At 42.9% G+C, this 18,337-nt stretch overlaps 1 protein-coding gene across 4 annotated transcripts in view; it reads right to left on the bottom strand.

Moving 5' to 3' along the window:
• Positions 1-18,337, bottom strand: part of ATXN1 (ataxin 1) — a 393,158-nt gene that overhangs the window by 89,000 nt on the left and 285,821 nt on the right. For all 4 annotated transcript variants that reach the window (XM_077269930.1, XM_077269931.1, XM_077269933.1 and 1 more), the window contains one exon: positions 2,317-2,433. The gene's annotated coding sequence lies outside the window, so the exon portion shown is untranslated. The remainder of the gene's footprint in view (positions 1-2,316; positions 2,434-18,337) is intronic.

The following is an 18,337-nucleotide window of genomic DNA, read 5'->3' on the forward strand; positions in this document are numbered from 1 at the left end:
GGCTTATCATCCAATTGTAGTGTATATATATATATATATATATATATATATATATATATATATATACACTCCCTGACAGAAGTTGTGTCGCTTATCCATGTTATGTATATAAAAGCTTATAACCTGACATTAAATTCATCCATAGGTTGTATAAATTACTCTTTTGCAAGCTGAAACCCTCTGAAATGTGGTTTAGGTTAGGAAAATAAATTGGCATCAATGCAGAAATATTGATCAGTTAATGGAGACAGAATGGTCAGATTTTGGCAAGACAAAAGTTTTGTCGCCCACAGAAAGTAATGCGATATTCAAACAAATAATTAACTTAAAATGCAAATATATGTTGCATAACATTGGTGAATGATGTTGTGGTGCTTTTAGAGTCATATTTAATATTTTGTGTGACTTCCATGAGCTTGAAGGACTGCATAAATGCGGTTCAACAATGATTCATACAATTTATTAATGAAGTCATCAGGAATAGCAAAGAATGCAGTCATACATGCCTCCCAGAGTTCATCTAGATTCTTTGGTTTTGTCTTCCAAGCTTCCTCTTTCATCCTACCCCAAACATGCTCAATGACGTTCATGTCTGGTGACTGGGCTGGCCAGTCCTTGAGCACCTTGATCTTTTTTGCCTGGAGGAACTTTGTTGTAGAGATGATGTATGAGATGGAGCACCATCCTGCTGCAGAATTTGACCTCTTTTATGATTTGGAATATAAGAGGCAGCTAATACTTCTTGATATTTTAGGCTATTGATATTGCCTTTCACCTTGCAAATGTTTCGCACACCCCCATACTGAATGTAACCCCAGACCATGATCTTTCCACCACAAAATTTAACTGTTTTCTGGGTCTATTTTGGATCCATACGGGCTCCAGTAGGTCTCCTGCAGTATTTGTGGCCGCTGTGGTGTAATTCCACTGAAGATTCATCAGAGAAATCCACCTTCTGCCACTTTTCCAGTTTCCATCTGTTTAGCAGGCTGTGGGACTTTGCAAATGCCACACGGTTTTTTATTTGCCTTTTGTTTAGTGCTGGCTTCTGGTTAGTAATTCGACCATGGAGGCTATTTCGAGACAGAATCCTACAAACTGTTCTAGTTGACACAGGGACTTGAGGTGACCAGGCCTGTTGGAGCTCTGCTGCAGTGGAAGAGGGGCTTGCTTTGGATTTTCAAACCAACAAACGTTCCTCCTGAGCAGTTGTCTTGTGGCATCTGCCGGACCTGGGCTTGTCAAACACATCTCCAGTCTCTTCACATCTTTTTTTAATTATTTGTACACGACGCTGAGACACATTAAAGGTGCCAGCCACCTCTGCAGTGGATCTGGTCTTCAGCCTCTTGATAATCCAGGCTTTGGTCGCAGGGTGGATTTTTGGCATGTTGTCAGAGCTCAAGTTGCAGTTCAAGTGAAGGTCTGGGGTTCTGGGTTTCTGTTTATACATACACACTAATTAACCTATCATTTACTGAGCACAGGTGAGGATGTAAACTAGGATTGGGTGCATTATATGACCAAGCAACAAACTTTTGTCGTGCCAAAATCTGACCATTCTGTGTCCATTAACTGATCAATATTTCTGCATTGATGCCAATTTATTTTCTTAATCTAAACCACATTTTTGAGGGTTTCAGCTTTCAAAAGAATAATTTATACAACCAATGGATGAATTTAGCGACAGGTTATAAGATTTTATTTACATAACATGGATAAGCGACATAACTTCTGTCAGGGAGTGTATATATATATATATATATATATATATATATATATATATATATATATATATATATCCTATAATTGGATGTGTAGCCAATTCACCAAAGAGCAAAGATGGGGCATGGATATGAGCACTATATATTGGTAGATATGCCACAAAAAGCATTAGTTGGGTAGTATATTACACAGCGTAGTTAAAGTGCATATTTTAATTGACATTTTGTTTTGTTTTCTAGACTATCAGATGGAACCATGTACAATTGTTACGGCCAAGTCTGGCCTTTGGTTATGGCTATTTTGTAGAAATATGTGCCATTAGTGAGAATGAAGGAAAAGGGAATAAAACATACATTATGAATAATTAGGCTGCTAGTTTATATAAATCCCACTTCCTGTAGTGTTTTACAAAAACTCATCAAGGCTTAATACATTTAACAAAAAAAAATAAAAGGAAACTAAACATTCATATAATTCCAAAGAGCAGTCAAAGAAAAGAAAGATTAAATCAATTATAATTACACTGATGTCCAAAAGCTTAAATTCTTAAAAATAATGTATACTTCTAAAAAAGTAAGCCAGGTAACTTACAGCATTAACTGTGGCAGGTTTGTAGACGTTTCCAATAGGCTATCCTTCCCAGTAACAGTAATGGTTAAGTCTCTCCCAGTAGTCTCCAGCACCCTCTTTATTCACATAAATAAATACCTAAAGAAAAGAAACATAGGAGATATGCTTAACATATTAGCACAGCTTCCGACTGACTGCCGGACCAAATGCATTTTAATGACGTTTTTAAATATTAGACCTTATGTGTAGTTCACAGCCATATGAAATCCATCAGTGAAAGGCCCTTATTTATTTTGCCAGCTATTCTAGCCCTGCACATTGTGTACCCACCAGCATGCGACATAAGCCTTTCATTGAAGATCTTTCACAGCAGATTTCATAATAAATATATAGGATTAAAACATTTTTATTTTTATTAATAGTAGTTTGAAAAAACCTGCTAATCGCTAAGTATTTCATTTCACATCATCGCTTCCTGCGGAGTAATTGAATAGTTTATAATGTTGCTTTATTTAGTCCTTATCCTATGACAAAGGAAGGAGAGATGTCGGGTGAAATGCCATCACACCAGCTTCCTCCTTCGCATCTTATAAAAAATTACAATAATAAGTATTGGGTTTAAAGAGTTCTGGTAATTTTTTTTATCAGGACCACATCAGGCAGCAGGACTGCGGCAGACAGCAGGACTACAGCAGAACACATTCAATTCAATGCAAAAAGAATCCTTTTCTCCACACACCTATAGCATGACGGCCTATAGGCTTCTAGAATAAAGATGCCCACACACATTAGAGCATTTGCCCCCAGCTGTATTTTTGACAACTCTATACACATGAACGAGTGGCTCAGCTGAGCATGTATATGGTCTCTAAGGGAATAAGGTAGGCTGCCATGGAGAACAGAAGGATCGAACATTTAATTTCAAACTACCATCCCTTATTTCACCCATACATATTAGATAGCTGACCACCCTGTCACAGATTCTGTTCATTTCTGCTCACTTGATTAGTAATGTTGCTATGATGGTAAATATGAGGAAATTCAACACACGTTATAGTTTGTAAGTAGAAAGGTTAGGGCCATCAGGAGGATGACTCTGCATACTCCCCATACTCATGACCTTCATAGCAGCTTTTGGGTTGACTCTATGGCATGTATGCCTTTAAATGCTATTGTAATGCATGTACTACTATTCCATAGGTCACACACCATGTGGTGTGCGGATGTTACCACTTTTCTATGGCAGAGACAAAAAAAAAGAAAAGAAAATAAGGTTTATGATGCCAAGGTGCACTAAATTAATTACCGCTTCCTATTACTGTGATGTAATGTGGTGCATTCCAAATAGTCCAGAAAACAGAGAGGCCAGAAGTGCTGTTGATAACTTTTACTTGTTGCACGAATACACAGGTACATCCAGATAAGTGATGATGGAACAGAGATTATATTCCTATGCAACAATCACAGTTACTTTCTGGTATAGTGATGTAGATATAAAAATGGTGCAGTGATTCCTGAACTCCAACTTCTGCTTAGATGCACAGTCCTGATCACACAGATATCTGAATTTGAGGCTGTGGTTTTCTCATATAAAGCAGCTTTGGCTCCTTCCTTGCTCCTTCAGCTTTCTGAGGCAACTACACTTGTGTGCAAAATGTCTCCTTCTCTACCAAGCCCAGGACCCAATCACATGTTCTAACAATGTGACCTTATGGCTATATATGGAAACCAAGGCTGCTTTGTTAACTCTTTACAACCTCCTGATAGCAGAACATAACACGTACATCACTCTATGCATATATAAACCACTTCTATGTACTGAATTATCATGTACTTTATCTGCAAAGGGAAATGTGAACATTGTGCAAACATAATGATGTAGCTGCCATCTCTACTACATCTTAAAGGTGCACACACCACAACTTTGGGGCATTACACTATGAATGCGATTTAAAATCTGCTTGACAAAATCACTGCTCTGATGCCAATTTTTACATTTGTAAAATTTGAAATTGTGAATTTGGATAAATCTATGTTAAAAAGCTAAGCAGGAGGGAGCATCCATGTGTCTAAATATAATCAGCAGCATGCTGTCAAAAGGAAATACACTCTGCTTCTGCTCTAACAATCCTTTTGTTAATCTTAGCACATTTATAGAAAGTGCATATGTTCTTTGAATATATTAACTCCAGAACTCATTCCATATTGCTTTACTTTCAATTAAAGGCATATATCACGTGGCTGCTCTTCCACGCCACTGTTAGAAAGCTGGCCATGCACCAAATAATCTAGATTGGCCTATGACCTAACATCTATGGGGTCTTCCTGGCTGCTCCCCACTGGCAGATGACAAGCAAAAGAGGATGCGCTGGCTGTATTTCAACATGTTTGATCCTTTGGACAATAAAGCGCTAATTTTCCCTTTCCCATTACTAATGGTGGAGTCATGGAAATAGCTGCCAGTTAAAGGGAATCTGCAACTAGGTTTTTCCTAATCTGAGAGCAACATAATTTATAGATAGAAACCCTGGTTCCAGCGATCTGTCACTCATTGGGCTGCTTGCTGTAGTTTTGATAAAATCACTACTGGACAGGGATATATGGAGCTAAGCAATAAGAGAGCTAACAGATTTGCAGCAGATAAAATTGTAATTTTATCAAAACTGAAGCATGCAGCCCAGTAAGTGATACATTGTGGAAACAGATCTCCACCGATACATCATGTTCCTCTGAGATGGCGTAGCAGAAAAGTGGTGACAGATTCCTTTTATAGAAATATTAGTAAAGGTCTAATTACCATTAGAGTTAGAATATAATACTTTTCTTTCCAACCCCAAATTTTATTTTGGGGTGTTGTTGTGAGGTACAATTATTAAATCCTGCAATGATAACTTAGAAAATATTAATGTTGCCCATCTTGAAACACCAGAAGACACATTCTTATAAATGCATGCTGTATATATTGTAAGTGAAGGAAGCACACAGTTTCCAGAGGTCACGTACAGAGGTTTACTACTAGTGATGAGCGAGTGTACTTGTTGCGCGGGTTTTCCTGAGCACACTCGGGTGATCTCCGAGTATTTGTTAGTGTTCGGAGATTAAGTTTCCATCACCTCAGCTTTATGATTTACAGCTATTAGCCAGGCTGAGTGCATGTGGGGGTTACCTGGTTGCTGGAGAATCCTTACATGTAATCAAGCTGGCTAGTAGCTGTAAATCATTCAGCTGCGGCAATGAAAACTTAATCCGAACACTAACAAATACTCGGAGGTCACCCAAGCGTGCTCAGGAAAACCCGAGCAACGAGTACACTCGCTCATCACTAGTAATTATGATATTGTTATGCAATTCTCTACTTTTAGGAAATTTCATTTTACTACTTTATCTCTCTTTGAATCCGACTATTGTCAATTTCGAACCTTAAGGCCACATACACATTTGGCTAATGTTGGCGGGCTTGGTCGGCAAGCTAATATGTATGGGGCATCCCAGATCTCCCCTGACAGGCGACGTCAGGGGCAATAAGGATCTGGCATGTCTAATTTTGGACTGCCGATTGTTTTTCAGTGAGATAAGCCTCCAGAATAGTCTAGAGTGGCTCTCTCCTAGACCAACTGATCCTGTGGAAGGATAGATAGCTGCTGAACCACTCATTATTCGCTCGACAGCTATCTATTATGTATAGGGCCATTCTATAAAGAAGAATATCTAGGTGCAAAAAGAAGATAGCTAGAAAATTAATTTATATTATGATATTCCTTAAATAGGCAGTCCACTACATCACATGTGAAGCAATTCCCTCAGCCACTGAGAGGCGCTATCCCTGCACTCTCACGGCTGACCTGTGATTTTGTATGCGCCTGTGCTGATATCCTCTGATGTCACAAATTTGTGACCCAGCCTCCCTAAGACTCACCCTGATTGGCTGGGCTGTGGGCGGTGCTTCATCACATGTTACAGCCCAGTACTAGAAGAGTGTGCTGGGGTAGGTAGAGATTTCACATCAAGTGGAGCTGCACTGTGGGGGGATGATGACACAGGAGGGATGGGGCCTCTATCCAATGTGGACCCCATACCAGGAAGCAGCCTTGTGCTGTGGCTGCTGGAGATCAGATCCTGAGAGGACAGAGGGGGCTGAATTGAGATGTTTGGAGATGGGAATGAGGTTTCCTTCATTTTTAAAATAGGACTAAGTATGTGTGATCTGACGGTGTATTTTGGGGGCAAAGAAACCTGGATAATGTTTCTACATGGGGCTGAATGTGGGAGGGTTCCACAGGGAAGGGGGTGCTGCTACTTGTATGTGGCTTCTGCTACTTTTGTGGGAGCTGCTCATGGGGGAGGGGAGCTTGCACTGGAAAGGGGTTATTACTTGAGTTGGTTTGCATGCAGGGGGCTGTGCAGACAAGTGGTTGATGCTGGGGAGGCTGTGCAGAGAATGGGGTACTGCTGGGGAGGCTGTGCATTGAAGGGGTGAAGCTGCATGCTGGGGAGGGCTGTGCAGAGAATGGGGTGATGCTGGGGAGGCTGTGCAGAGAATGGGGTGATGCTGGGGAGGCTGTGCAGAGAATGGAATGATGCTGGGGAGGCTGTGCAGAGAATGGGGTGCTGCTTGGGAGGCTGTGCATTGAAGGGGTGAAGCTGCATGCTGGGGAGGGCTGTGCAGAGAATGGTGTGATGCTGGGGAAGCTTTGCAGAGAATGGGGTGATGCTGGGGAAGCTGTGCAGAGAATGGGGTGATGCTGGGGAGGTTGTGCATTGAAGGGGTGAAGCTGCATGCTGGGGACGGCTGTGCAGAGAATGGGGTGATGCTGGAGAGGGCTGTGCAAAGAATGGGGTACTGCTGGGGAGGCTGAGCATTGAAGGGGTGAAGCTGCTTGCTGGGGATGGCTGTGCAGAGAATGGGGTTGTTACGGAACCCCCAGCACCCAGAATATGTTGTGCAGTTATATGTATGTATAATAGGTTCCATGTGAGATGCATGTCCCTAATGCATCAGCCCACAGGCTGCGCCCCTGGGCAGAGGGGACAAGATATCCCCCTTCTGACCTCCCCCACCTTTGTAATTCCCACAGTAAATATCGGCAGGCTCCGGCCACCTGTGGCTATTGTAATGTATGTCTGGCTTGCCACTTTTCAATTGGCCTGCCCTGTATCTGTGTGATATATTATGTGTCCTGTGAGTAAAGTGTTGTGACACTGGAAATACGTGGAGAAGCAGTGATCTTTTATATGCGTCCATGTAACCAAGAAATTCCAGCCAGCATCCTTCATTCAGACTCCAGCCAAAGCAGAGTGGACCTCCTGAAACACGGTGTGGTACTGAAAGAGGTACTCCAGCACGGTAGACCCCGTTACAGGGGTGATGCTGTGTACTGGGAGGTAGAGCAGAAAATGAGGTGATGCTGCATGCTGGGGGGCTGTGTGGAGAATTGAGTGATGTTCCTTGGATGGGACTATGTGCAGGGGATCTGCATAGTGAAGCCGAGGATGATGATGATGCATGTGGGGGGCTGTGGCGGTAGGGGGTGATGTTCCTTGTGTGGGCTCTGTGCTGGGGGGGCTGCACAGGGAATGGGAGGATTATGATGCTTACTAGGGGGCTGTGCGGGGAAAGCAGTGATGGTCCATGTGTGGGGATCCGTACTGGTATGTACTGTTTGGGAATGGGAGGATGATGATGATGGATGCTGCATGATGGGGGGCTACATGAAGTTGCATACAGGGGGCTCCACAGGGCAAGGGGTTATGTCACTAGCCTGGGGTTGCATGCTGGGTGCGCTGTAAAAGGAAGTGATATGACTCGCATGCTGCTGCATGCTGGGGGTCTGTGCGGTGGAGTGGGGCAATGTCTCTGTCATGGTGTTGCATGCTGGGCAGCTGTGGTGGAGAGCTGATGTTACTCGTGTCGTGTGATATTTGCTTTCATCGTCCTTTATCTCCAACGTGGCTTAGTTATATATAATGATTTGTAAAGTTTGTAGTTCTACATTTCTATGTACTGTATAAATATAAATATAAATATATTTATATCTTTCTCCTTTTTGTTAATGTATTTATATATGTGTTTTAATAAAATTATTTGAGAACTATGGATGAAATTTTCTATAATTATGCAGCTTGGTGTGAAATTAGTGAAAAGTAACTTCTGCCAGTTGGATCTATATCTGTGTTGACACATGGTGCCTTGTTAAGGAAATGATCTGCAGCTAAGTCCCCACCAGTACACCCGCAGCAAATCGTTCAGATCTCGCTGACAGGTGAGAGCAGAGGTGGGGAACCTTTTTCCAGCCGGCGGCCATTTGGAAATTTCTACCATCATCCGGAGGCCACATAAAAATGATCACCTTGAAAATTACCCTGGTATATTAAGTCAAACAATTACGGTAACTCACCCTTAATGTGACGGCTGGAGATGCTTCTCTTTGGTGCAGCTGTGATATTAGGTGATGCTGATCATGTTGCTTCTCACAGTTGCTTTTCCAGGGGTGGCAAAAAGATCACAGGGGGGCACAAAAATCACAGGGGGGGGCACAAAGATCAAAGGAGGGCACATAGCTGGAGGGGACAGAGATCATGGGGCACAGATCACATGGGAGCACAAATATCACAGGGGGGTACATAGCAGGGGGCACATAGATCACAGGGGGGCACAAAGCTGGGAGCCAAAGAGATCATAGAGATGCACATAGCTGGGGGGCACAGAGATCACAGAGGGATATTTAGCTGGAGGGCACAGGGGGAACAGATCACAGGGGGTGCATAGCTGGGGGGCATAGAAATCACAGGGGGCATATAGCTGGAGGCGGCACAGATCACGTGGGAGCACAAATATTGCAGGGGGTACGTAGCAGGGTGGCACAGGGATCACAGGGGAGCACAAAGCTGGAGGCCACAGAGATCACAGAGATGTACATAGCTGGGGGGCACAGAGATCAAAGGGGCATACATATAGCTGGAGGGCACAGAAATCATAGGGGGAACAGAGATCACAGGGGGCATATAGCTGGAGAGGCAGAGAGATCACAGGGGGGAACAGATCACGGGGGCACATAGTTGTGGGGCACAGAGATCACAGGGGGCATATAGCTGGAGGGCACAGAAATCACAGGGGGGCATATGGCTGGGGGGCGGGCAGAGATCACAGGGGGCATATAGCTGGAGGGCTCAGAAATCACAGGGGGCATATAGCTGTGGGGGCAGAGAGATCACAGGGGGAACAGAGGTCACTGAGTGGCACAGAAATCACAGGGGGCACATAGCTGGGGGCACAGGGATCACATGAGGGGCACAGAGATGACATGGGGGCACACATAGCTGGGAGGCACAGAGCTCACAGTTGGCTTATAGTTGGGGAGCAAAGAGATCATATTGGGGCACATAGCAGGGGGGACAGAGATCACAGGGAGCACATAGCTGAGGGACACAAATCACCTGCAGACACAGAGCTGCCAGAGATCGCTCTGGACTCTGGCAGCATCTTCTCTTATGGCACAGGAGAACAGAAGAGCATTTGGTGCTAACCCAGCCCACCCAGGTGCTAACAAAGTCTACCCTATCACTAACCCCGCCCACCCCGTTGACATCATTCATGTGCAGGGCAGGTAGCATTCTGTGATGAACGCTCAGTGCCGTGCACTTGGAATTAAAGGGCCTGCAGGCGGCAGGATGCGGCTGCCGCCTGGACATTGCAGACTCCGGGGTCCTTCCCGTGGGCCTCATGAAAAGTGGGCCGGAGATTTCCCACCCATGCCTTAACCATGGGGGTGAATCAATCATGCTTTGGGGTTGTGTTGCAGTCAGTGGGACAGGGAACATTTCACAGGCAGAAGGAATAATGGATTTAATGATTTTTCAGGTGCAAGCTGAAGGTTTTACAAAGGCCCGCACAGTCTTTTAATCTGAACATCATTGAAAATCTGTGGCTAGACCTCAAAATAGCAGTGAATGCAAGACGACCCATTAATCTCACAGAACAGGAAGAATTTTCCAAGGAAGAATGGATGATGTAGATGGCTACAAAAAGTGTGTACAAGCTGTGATACTTTCAAAAGGGGGTGATACAAGGTACTAACTGTGCAGGGTGCCAAAACTTTTGCATCTGGTCATTTTCCGTTTTGCAATTGTTAAAATGTAAAAAATGATATATATATATATATATATATATATATATATATATATATATATATATATATATATATATATATATATACACTGTATATAGATATATCTTTTAGAGATCATTTCATCTTCAATTTGCTTAACTGTTCACATTAACAGTAATTTTGACCAGGGGTGCCACACTTTTACATGCCACTGTAATGTATAGGCGCATAATAGCAATATTTATGAAAAAAAAACAAACAGATATGGTACTGGACAACTTCTTAAATATGATTATTAAAGGAATTATTCAGTTGGAGGTAAAAAGCAGCACATGCTTTAAAACAAAGCAAAAAAAAACCACTACTCGCATTCACTCCTTTGCTGAACCAGCACTAAAACGCTTGTAGACCTCCAAATCTTTTTTTTTTTTGTTCTTTTTTCACAAGCAGTCAGCAAGTGATGGCTTCAGCCAATCAATTGCCTTAGATGTCACATGACATATTGCCTTTTTGCCATATCACACTGATACAGGAGAACCATGTGGGGAATCGGCACTGAGAACTGAATTCTGGGACCACAGTAATAGAGCAACTGGAAATATTCCAACAAATCTTCAAGATTTACAGAGGTCAACGCTTTGTATGATATATTCGGAGAAAAATGAAAAAAAAAGGGTGAGATTTGACAAAGCTGCCATTGTAAGCGATATGATGATGAGACTGTATCCGAAGTACAACAATAAAAATATCTGCTACCTACAGGAATTCTGATCAGCCCTCATGACAATGACTATATTATATATGTTAGATCAGTCCACATTCATATATTGATCTATATATATTGATCTATATCACTGTTGTGAACGCAATACGTATTTATAGGCATTATATACACAGCTCTACAAAGCTTCCGGGAACAAATCCATGATATTCAGTACACACTCCTAACAAAATGAATTAACCAACCGGATGAGTATAGCATGAAAATAATAACTTTAGATTCTACTTAACAGCAAACGTGTATAATTCTAGAAGCTGCTCCTGAGAACATGCTTATTAGACCATGGAAGCATCATAGAAAATGAATTGATGCTTTGGTGTCTGCTATTTACTGCTTTTTTCTTGACTTGAAAACCATCATTTAATTTTTGCTCAGGTTTACCCAACAATCATTTACAATATTTACTTAGAAAAATCTATATCCCATTATTTTGGTGAAAAGATCAGCAATTCCCTAAAATACTACACTTGAAAACAGAAATTGGATTGATTTAGATAATACAGAGGAAAATTATACTCCAGGGGGGGGCTGGAATGGGCAGAGCTAGATGAAAGCCCCCCATGACTGAGTTGCCATGGGAGGGTTTTTTCCCATAACAATTTTGAATTAGGGAAAGGGATTGGCTGGGGGTAAAAAGGGGGGGGAGGAGCTGGGGGCTGGGTATGATTCGTTAGGGGGAAAAGTGCGGGAAGAAGGCCAGTCACGAGGAGGAAGACAATAGAGAAAGCCCACCCACCCTCCCTTTGTTTACGGGGGCATCAAGTAGGGCTGTTGTTTTGGGTATGTAATGTGATTAATTAGTAGGTGAGGACGGTGTTTTGTTATTTTTACGAGTTCTCATTGTCACAGTGGCAAGTGTGGCGGGGGGGCGGGGTTCTTGGAGTTGGTGATGTTTATTGGAGGAAGGTCAATTAAAAGGATGGGGGTGGATCTGGCTTGTGGTTACGCGCTCTGGACGGGGATTGTCCTCGGGAGCTTTCGGGTTTTTGGTCTGCCCTGAAATAGGGTTACATGGTGCCCTCGAGCTGGATGTCACGGCTGAGGGTAAACAGTGTTGGGTTTTGCCCATATATATATATATATATATGATGCCAGATCTTTTAGCTCCAAGAACCCTCCCCCTTAGGTTTTTCAGATAATTCTGTATGGTTATAATGTGTTAACTGTTGTTTGTTAATAAACTGGCCGCTGTGGCCAAAAATTTCCAAAGAATTTAATGTGTCATGTTTTTCTGTGCATATGTCGCATGAGACGGGGTGGCAGAATTTGGTCTGGGGGTGGGGGGGGAAAAAAAACGGTCCAGATGGGCTATACGCGGTCATGTGGTTTTGTCTCTATGGGGGGCACTATCTACGAGTGTGCTGATAATTGGGCAGAGGGCATCTGTACTCTTCTCATGATGCCAGAAGAGCAGCTGAAGGGAATATGAAGTCCCCTCATGTACTCATTTATTATGCAAACACCCCTTGCTGGGAAATAATTGGTAATAGTAATATTATATACAAATATTGGTCTACCAAAGAGTATAAATACTCCAAAAAAGTAAAAAATAGACCATTTGGAAGGGTCCAACAATGGTTTCTCATGACATTTTCTTCGATTTCTAGAGATGATTCTTAGCAAATATTCTGTGCCAATGTCTTTTGTTTTCAGCAAGTAAAGGGAATTAATTAGAGATCTTTGAAATTCAAATTTGACGGATTTTCTCCAGAAATTTGATTTACGGCAAAAATCTTGCTCAAATCTAAATACTCGAAAACTTTTATTTGCTCAGAAAATACACATGGGAAGAGGAGTGAGAGAGAAAACCTCGCTGGTCATAAGAGCATATACTCTGTAGGAGATAATGAGGACCCCGCTCTCCATAAGAGCTTACACACTACAGGAGAGAGAGAAAGAGCCCTGCTGATCATAAGAGCTTACACTCTACAGGAGATATGGGACCTCTCTGATCATAAGAGCTTACACTCTACAGGAGATATGGGACCTCTCTGATCATAAGAGCTTACACTCTACAGGAGATATGGGACCTCTCTGATCATAAGAGCTTACACTCTACAGGAGATATGGGACCTCTCTGATCATAAGAACTTACACTCTACAGGAGATATGGGACCTCTCTGACCATAAGAGCCTACACTCTACAGGAGATATGGGACCTCGCTGACCATAAGAGCTTACACTCTACAGGAGATATGGGACCTCGCTGACCATAAGAGCTTACACTCTACAGGAGATATGGGACCTGTCTGACCATAAGAGCATACACTCTACAGGAGATATGGGACCTCGCTGACCATAAGAGCTTACACTCTACAGGAGATATGGGACCTCGCTGACCATAAGAGCTTACACTCTACAGGAGATATGGGACCTCTCTGATCATAAGAGCTTACACTCTACAGGACACAGACAGAGAGGACACCTCTGACCATAAGAACATACAAATTACAGCAGGCAAATTTCTCTTTTTGCGAACTGTGAATTGAATTCTGATGCATTTCTTGGGTCAATGCCTCTTTAGTTTCAAGATCTCTGTTTTGAACAATATAAAAGAAAACCAGTCATCAGGATTTTTTCCTTTTAACACATGATAAGCACTATATTTGCCCCCCCTCCAAAGCACTTCTAACATTCCCTTTGCCTTTGCAACTAGTTTAATAATTTTTTGCAAAAATCCATTTGTAATAGCGAATAGTGTTGAGCATTCCGATACCGCAAGTATCGGGTATCGGCCGATACTTGCGGGTATCGGAATTCCGATACCGAGATCCAATACTTTTGTGGTATCGGGTATCGGTATCGAAACAACATTAATGTGTAAAATTAAGAATTAAAATAAAAAATATTGCTATACTCACCTCTCCGACGCAGCCTGGACCTCCGCGAGGGAACCGGCAGCGTTGTTTGCTTAAAATTCGCGCGTTTACTTCCTTACTTGAAGTCCCGGCTTGTGATTGGTCGCGTGCCGCCCATGTGGCCGCGACGCGACCAATCACAGCAAGCCGTGATGTAATTTTAGGTCCTTCAGGATTTTAAAATTACATTCTGGCTTGTGATTGGTCGCGTCGCGGTCACATGGGCGACGCGACCAATCACAAGCCGTGACGTCACGGGAGGCTGGACACGCGCCCATTTTGAAATGCGCGCTTGTCCTGCCTCCCGTGACGTCCCGGCTTGTGATTGGTCGCGTTGCCCATGTGGCCGCGACGCGACCAATCACAGCAAGCCGTGACGTAATTTTAGGTCCTTCAGGATTTTAAAATTACGTTCTGGCTTGTGATTGGTCGCGACGCGATGCGACCAATCACAAGCCGTGACGTCACGGGAGGCAGGACAAGCGCGCATTTTAAAATGCGCGCGTGTCCAGCCTCCCGTGACGTCACGGCTTGTGATTGGTCGCGTCGCCCATGTGACCGCGACGCGACCAATCACAAGCCAGAACGTAATTTTAAAATCCTGAAGGACCTAAAATTACGTCACGGCTTGCTGTGATTGGTCGCGTCGCGGCCACATGGGCGACGCGACCAATCACAAGCCGGGACGTCACGGGAGGCAGGACAAGCGCGCATTTTAAAATGCGCGCGTGTCCAGCCTCCCGTGATGTCACGGCTTGTGATTGGTCACGTCGCCCATGTGACCGCGACACGACCAATCACAAGCCAGAACGTAATTTTAAAATCCTGAAGGACCTAAAATTACGTCACGGCTTGCTGTGATTGGTCGCGTCGCGGCCACATGGGCGGCACGCGACCAATCACAAGCCGGGACTTCAAGTAAGGAAGTAAACGCGCAAATTTTAAGCAAACAACGCTGCCGGTTCCCTCGCGGAGGTCCAGGCTGCGTCGGAGAGGTGAGTATAGCAATATTTTTTATTTTAATTCTTTATTTTACACATTAATATGGTTCCCAGGGCCTGAAGGAGAGTTTCCTCTCCTTCAGACCCTGGGAACCATCAGGAATACCGTCCGATACATGAGTCCCATTGACTTGTATTGGTATCGGGTATCGGTATCGGATTGGATCCGATACTTTGCCGGTATCGGCCGATACTTTCCGATACTGATACTTTCAAGTATCGGACGGTATCGCTCAACACTAATAGCGAACTGTTTTTTGGTTTTTTTTACTGATGATGGCAAAACCCCCAAAACACATGTCGACAAAATGGAACTCCTGGATTGGCTTTATATCCTAAGATGTATGGCAAATCACTTTAAAGGGTTGATGTTGACTTTAAGGGCTTGTTTCCATTTGCGAGAAACACGTCCGTGTCTCGCATGTGGAAACCAAGCTCTGGTGCAGGCACTTGGGAGCGGAGCGTGCGGCCGCATAGCAACACATGGAGCCGCACGCTCCGCTCTGGAGTGCCGGCGCCAGAGCTTGGTTTCCACATGCGAGACACGGACGTGTTTCTCGCAAATGGAAACAAGCCCTTAGGATTGCTATATTCAGCAGGTGGCATTAAAGCCCCTGCTTCTCTTCCTCTTGGAAGGGGTTATTTGTATATCAAATCTTCCGCACACATTCAGTAGGGTTATAGGACTAAACAAAAATATAAAGCAGACTTTACAATGTGCATTTGCGGGGCTGTTTGTATAACACGAAGATTCATTTTATTGCACCGCACCTTTCAATTTATTTGGAGCAGCTACCTAACTGATATCATCTAAAATTTCAAAGATCTAACTATTGATTTAGATTTTACACTGTGCCCGGGCAACATTGTGTGAGCGTTGGGAGCCGTTTACTTTTATTACAAAGTCTTTCATTTATATAAAGAATTGCAAATAGAATCCGACAGTTTTCCAAAGCAAATTTCGAATTTCTCATCAGCATGGGAGAAAGTTCACTCAGACACATTTTTCTCTACACAGCAGATCACATCGAGTGTTACATTACAAATAATCCTTTTGTTGACATCTGGGCCGCCATGTGTTTTTCCAGGTACTGACAACATCTACTAATACCAACATTTTGCTTTTAATTTCTATACATCATGTGCTGATTGCAAATTTCATTCATAAAATGGATTAACTCCATCCTAAAAAATACCGGTTTATATGGTGGTGGCATAGGATCAGCAAGGTAAATCAGGGGGAAATTAATCAAGGGCCCTGCACCACCTCAAAACATTTTTGTGCAAAAATTTGTGCAATTTTAGAGTTTGCTCACAAGTTTTAAAAAGTAATGAGAAAAGTGGGCTGGATTTAGTTAGGAAGTTTGGGCCCTCGATGGACTACAGATTTGCTGTATTTCACTTCTCAAATTCATGCAAATGAGAGCAAAAATTTGTGAATATACCATTTCAGACGTTTTTGGTGCACAGACAACCCAAGATGCTGCAAATATGTAAACCTCTTCCCAACATCTGTCTACGGCCACGGTCACATGTTCAGTAAGTGGTCAGTATTTTACATCAGTATTTGTAAGCCAAAGCCAGGAACAAGACAATCACAGGAAAAGTATAATAGAAGCACGTCACCACTTCTGTAATACTGATCAAATACTGAATGTGGCCTTACATACAGTATACAGCACATGGCAAATTTCGATGTGTTGGACCTTTTCTACCATACTTGACAGAAATTACCTATGTTATACAGCTAGAATCTGAATAAAACAGCAACTTTGATCATTACTGTTAACCCCTGAACTGTCAATCTCTTACAGTGGCATTTAAGGTGACCGATGATATATTCCGATGTTTTAAATGTCAGAAAAATAGAAAATGCCTTAATGCATTCAGTCTCCAGGGACTTCAGAGTGCGCGTCCCAAAACCGGGGAGTCCATCCCAGATAGCATACCATATCCAAGCAAATCAAGAAGGACAGCGCCACATTGGATAGCACGATGCTTGATAAAGGTCTATTGACCGAAACGTCGCCGCAGGAGGCAGAATAAAATGTGAGCTGTGCTTCTTCACTATCCATTGTGGCACTGTCCTTCTTGATTTGCTTGGATATGATATTCCAATGTTTTGTCATGGCAGCCAGGGCCCGGTGAAGGCTTCCATGGCTGCTATGTTAGCACTACTGTTTTGCCCAGCCACAGGTCGGACTTCATAGGAGTCTGTCATTTTAGCTATATATTGTAATAGTTGTATTGCTGAATATAAAAGAGATGATGAATTAATCAAAGTATCATGTCCTCTAAGAGGGCTAAAAGAAAATAAAAAAAGTTTTTGAAAAATATTAATAGAAGTAAAAAAAACCTTAGAGATTCAAATTACTCCCTATTCCCACCATTAACCCCTTTCTGACATCGAGTGTAATAGTACGCTGATGTGGACACTGAGCCCACATGTTTCAGGCACATGTCAGCTGTTTTGGACAGCTGACATGTGCCGCTAACAGTTGCCGGAGGAATAGCGATCCTCCCGCGGTTGTTAGCCCATTAAATGCCGCTGTCAACTCTGACAGCGGCATTTAACATGCGGTTTCGGCAAGCATGTCGGAAATCACATGACCGCAGGTCGCTGATGGGTTGGCATGACAACCAGAGGTCTCCAGCAGACCTCTATGGTTTTCACTGCCAGATTGCTATGAGCGCCGGCAGGTGGTTGGCGCTCATAGCAAGTCAGCAATTCTGCTACATACAGGTGATCGGATCATCTGATCGGGTTATGGCAGCTCCTAGTCTCCCATGGAGACTATTGAAGCATGATAAAAGTACAAAAAAAATGTTTTAAAAAATATATATAAAAAATATAAAAGTTCAAATCACCCCCCTTTTGCCCCATTCAAAAAAAACAATAATAAAAAAATCTAACATACATATATTTGGTATCACCGCTTTCAGAATCGCCTGATCTATCAATATAAAAAAAGAATTAACCCGATCACTAAATGGCCTAACAAGAAAAAAAGTAAAAAAAGCCAGAATTATGTTTTTTTGGTCGCCACAACATTGCAGTAAAATGCAATAACGGGCGATCAAAAAATCGTATCTACACCAAGATGATATCTTTAAAAACGTCAGCTCAGCGGGCAAAAAATAAGCCTTCCCCAACCCGAGATCACGAAAAATGGAGACGCTACGGATATCGGAAAATGGAACAATTTTTTTATTGTATTTTTTATAAAAATTGGAATTTTTTTTCACCACTCAGATAAAAAAATAACCTAGACATGTTTGGTGTCTATGAACTCGTAA

Source organism: Ranitomeya variabilis, chromosome 6 (genome assembly GCF_051348905.1).
Source record: "Ranitomeya variabilis isolate aRanVar5 chromosome 6, aRanVar5.hap1, whole genome shotgun sequence".
NCBI classification, from domain to species: domain Eukaryota; kingdom Metazoa; phylum Chordata; class Amphibia; order Anura; family Dendrobatidae; genus Ranitomeya; species Ranitomeya variabilis.